Raw genomic sequence first — 5,285 nt, 5'->3', positions numbered from 1 at the left:
TTGTTGTTTTCCTTTCATGAAAATGATTTAAAAATTGCTTTTTTGAAATAAGATTTGGATTAGATGTACACGAGAAATATTCTATACAATGAAAGCTTCCTATGGCTTAATTGTCTAATTATAGTAGTCTCATATTAACTCAAGAAGTGATATATTAAAATGGAATCATTTACGTGATTTATTATTGATTATAAATTTAGATTTATTTAATGTTATAAACAGATCTGAAAACTAAAAGATTGTTCAAACAAAAATTGTATTTTCTTTACTAAAACACCTAGAAAAATATTTTACCAACAAACTTATAAAAATCCAAACTGGTATTCAGCCATTCAGTAAGCATTTATGTATTCATGGATCAAGTTCCAATCTCTGCATATTATCAACAGAGCTCTGAACCAGAATCAGCTAATGGTTGCTGGTCTATAATTATGATATACAAAGTATTGCCACAACTACAAAGGGTGGTTTAGGTAACATATATACTTCACAGATTTTGAAAGCCATTACATTATAATTTCGATAAGAATACACACAACTTATACATACAACAATTACTGAACTCATACAACCATTACTGATGGATGCCTAAAAAATAAAACTTCCCTTTCTACCCTTTTACATTCATTTTAATGAAATGGTCTAAAAAGATCCAAGGAAAATTAAAAAGGAAATTGTCCTTTACCAAATGTCAAAATCAAAAGCTTGGAACAGGTCAGGTGAATTGAACACCACTGTCTTTTTCCTGCCTTGGAACAGGCATTCTCTTCTGTTGAACATTGATGATTAAACCTGGTTGAATAGCTCGTTAAACCTCTCACTTGTATGATAGTTGTACAAAATTCAAAATAACACAAAACAATGTCATTCAAATTGCTGTAAGGCATACTGACAGCCCTTCAACAATATATATGACTCGTGAATTGAAGGCTGATTACAGTACTGTCAATTCAGCAACTAATGCAAGGAGAATAAAGTGACTGTCACTATTCACTGATAAGAATTCGCATTCTGGTAACTACATATATCTGTATAGATTTCCCCTGACATTCTTCAAAAATTGCAATAATAAGTGAACATAGAACAGGCTCTCGTAAGCAGGTTGGATTGCAAGGGGGCCACTAAAGATGGAGAAAATCTGATAAAAGTTCAGAATGATGAGATTTAAAAAGTCCACTTACAAGACAACTTCTGTTAGGAGTTAATGCATCAGTCAATTTCTAACAGCACTAGTTGGCCCTTAAATGGTTGTGTATAATACTTTGTGAATTTAGGAACAGAAAGAAATAAACGTTAAATATAATCAGGAAAACAAGATCTGCATAATGGTCAACATAGCTCAAATCTCAGTCCTTATGGTAGTTATTGCTCTTTAATCATTACTTTTTGGCAAAATCATAGTAGATGAAAAGCAACTTTTACACAGCAGAAATGTTCTGCGATTGATGGCAGGATCTATAAATGAAAAATAGAGCTAAAATATTTTTCTGTAATCAAGGATTTGTTTCAAACTACTGTAGTATACAGATAGTTGTAACATATTTACATTTGTCCACCTCGATCCAGATTTGACCATTTACAAATCACTTCTAATAATTGTCCTCAATTTTAGCTCAAACTTTCTATGCTAAAAAAGGTCCAATGTTCAGATGACACAAAGACCAATGGAGCATTCTAGTCTTGAATCAACTTTTACAAACAAACAAAATCTCAAGTGTTCTCTGCAACTACTGACCCATAAATGGTCACTATCTACCTTGATGCTTAATATGAAACCGTGGTATTGGTAAACTGAAGTAATTCATTATTGTTTATTATGGCAAAATTTATCAACAGGAATTAACACTGGGGTAAAGCTGATGACCGTAACTGCATTCACGGTCATCCCAAGATGTCGGATGAAAAATTAGGTCAGTTTCTGTATTGTCTGTTAAAGTGTTTCTATATCATTTTCTTTACAAATCATACATTGAAACGATGTAAATTTATAAAAGAATCACTCGGAAATCACTAATTACTTCTGAGAAATGTGCATGAAACGGGAAATTCGATTTGAAAAAATCGCCTAGATGACCGTAAATCACAATCGAGATGACCGTAACAGAATCAGCGATTCATAACAAGGCTGACCGTAACTGCTATTAAGATGACCGTAATTTGTAAATGATGACCGTAACTTTTAAAGGATGACCCTCAATTCTAAGAAATATCCGTAATTATATAACTATCTTTTTGTATCAAATGATTGCCAAAAGACATGCAAATGAACAGGAAGGGAAAACATGCCACAAAAGCGCGATAAAATGACACCTTACAAGCATGATAAAAAAAAATGGGGTGCACAGCCTTCAACTGCTTTCTTTCTTTTCTTCGTATAAGCTTCCTATTATAAGGAACACCCCTTAACGGGTAATATTAAAATATTAAAAAAAGGGGGAAGAAACAGGGATAAAATATATTACATCAAGGTAAAATCCAGTGGTGGTGCGCTATACATAGACGACATAGACAGTGAATTGTAGAAAAAGACAAAACCGAATCATAGCATATAAAATATAAAATTATGTACATAAAAATGATAAACCGATCTACAGAAGTCATATAACTCAAATAATTAGTCAATCACTTTACCAGCAAATAGCTTTCTTAAGAGCTTTATAACAATAAATATTTGCTACAAAACATAGTGATCTATATGTACAGTAACATTCATGATAATTTATAAAAGTTTAACTACTATTTCACTTTTTCATTGTCTATGTTTCAGCATCCATATCTTAATGATAACTGTCAGCCGTATAACTTTTTCAGTAGAGATATTCTTTTGTAATGAAGCTTGAAACAAAAGTGTCTGGTAAACTTTTCTAGCTTAAGAATTAACTCTTCTTTGAATCCAAGTTGTTTCATATATTTTGTACAGTCCAATACAAGTTGCGTAACTGCTAGTTTATTGTTAAATAGCAGTTCCCATGTTCCAGGAGGAGAGTTTTCAGTCACAAGTTGTTTAATGGGTGTGAAGTATTCTTTTCTCTCATTGCATAGAACAGGACACTGTGTAAGAACATGCAAGATATCCTCTATTTCCCTGTGGCATAGCAGGCATGTGGGGTCAATCGTGTATTGGCTGAACTTGTGTTTGTCGGCTTGCACCATGTAAGTCCCTGTCAGCATCCTTACTTTAGTCGAGGCTTTTCGAATCTCTATCAGATTCTGCTCTACTGAGTCCCATACAGGATGAGTTGAGTTTGCATTGCCAAAGTTGAGGTTTAAGAATTTTAAAGATGACATTTGGTGAGCTTCCTCTTTGAGTCTGAGGGTCCAGAAGGATGAGATTTCTGTTTTTAATAATTTCTTCCAGGATAGTTTTGATGGAATTGGAATGTTTTTGTCAAAGATATCCGGTAGATTATATTTTGCTAGTAATAAGGCAGTTCGAAAGAAGAAGCTATTGTTGTTGTCAAAGTTCACTGCAATTTGTCTGTTGATGATTTCTTTTATTTTATTGTTGGAGCAGGTTGTAAGGGAATGTAAAAATGTCAATTTTCTCTTGTGAATTTCTGCTTCTACAGGGAGAACTCCGAGAAGTAAGTATACCGCAGGTTTTGCTGTTCTTGTGGCAAGAGCTTGTATTGCACGCAGTGTCCCAATATGGAACCTCTCCAGAAGCTGAATCTGAGTTTTTGTTAAAGAAAGGATTTCAAGACCATATAGAAGTCTTGGTAGCACATATGTCCTATATATTGTGTAGGAGATTTTAGGGCTTAATCCATTTGTACCATGCAGTCCTGAATTCATAAGGGCATATTTTGTTCTTCGAGCAGATTTTACACGGTCTTCTATATTTACTTCATTTTCTTTTTTGCTTGATCTTTTTAGGCCTAAATGAGTAGTTTCATTTGAGAGTTCAATTACATTATCTGTTTAGTTCCAGGTGTTTGTTCTGAGATTCTTTGCAGATCCGTAGCAGATGACTTTAGATTTTGTTGGGTGGATATTGTAATGATGTTGATTTGCATACTTCCAATGGTGTTTAGCATTATTTGTAGTTCTGCTGGATCAGAGCTTATCAGAGCGATGTCGTCAGCACAGGTAGGCGTTCCACCGTATATATCTCCCAGACTGAATCCTGTTGCGTTTTTCTCTAATTCTACAAGGAGATCCTCTACAAATATTTTGTACAGATGAGTTGACAATATTCCACCCTGCCTGACTCCTTGGAGTATATTAAAACTGTCACTAAGTTCTCCTTGCCATTTGACTTTGGAAGTAAGGCCAGAGTATAGATCTTTGATGACAAACCATAGATCTGGGTGTATATTCCTATCTAGCGTTTTGTCATGGAGTATCAGATGCTGGACTACATAAAAGGCAGATTGGACATCAACAGTAGCCAGATAGAGAGTGTTGTTTTTCCGTTCACATTTGCATTCTGATATAATGAGACTAGCTATTAGAGGACATAGCCCTTCTGTAAATCCAAATTGTAGATCAGTGTTAGGAGTAATACTGAGTTTGCCAAGGATACAGAGTTCATGGAGTTTAGATATTACAGGGGTTACAGTGATTCCTCTATAGCTGGAGACTAGGCATTGATTTTTTTCCTTTTTAAGTACTGGAGTTAGAATTCCGGACTTGAATTCGATTGGGACAGTTCTGTTAATGAGTATGTTATTAAATATCTTTGTAAGCGTCGGTGTGACTGTTTCTTTAGCAAGTTTTAGATGTTCTGCACATAGTCCGTACTCATCAGGTGATTTGCCACTGTTTAGATTGTCTATAGCTTTGGAGACGTCATCTTCTTTGTATGGTTCTATTGTTGTTTGTTGGTTGTATAGAACTTCTTCCACGAGATGCTGCCTTATTTGGCATAGTTCCAGATATGAGTTATCAAATTTTGATTCTTTTGGGATACTAAGATCTTCATAGTACTTTGCGAATGCCTTTCTCTGTATGGCAGGATTAAATTCTAATTCACCCTCTATATCTATACCAGTTGAATTTGTTCTAGGTTTAGATCTGTTCCTGTTTATTAATTTGTAGAATAAGTCTGTGGATGGATTATCCATAATTTGCTGATATAAATTCAATCTATCTTCAGCATGTTCCTTTCTTTGCTGACTGCGGAGATTTTTCTTTTCTGCTTTTAGTTGTTTCCTGAATGGATGGTCTGCTTGTTTGCCTTCGGATTTCCATTTTGAGTATAGTTGCTTGCAATTTTTTAGATGTTTTTTTACTCTAGGTGAGGCCTTCCATTTTGGACCTTTCAGTTTGATGGGTTTGGTTGG

This window comes from Mytilus edulis, chromosome 3 (assembly GCF_963676685.1).
Source record: "Mytilus edulis chromosome 3, xbMytEdul2.2, whole genome shotgun sequence".
NCBI classification, from domain to species: Eukaryota; Metazoa; Mollusca; class Bivalvia; order Mytilida; family Mytilidae; genus Mytilus; species Mytilus edulis.
The sequence above is the reverse complement of the archived record's forward strand: the minus strand, read 5'-3'. Positions refer to the sequence as shown.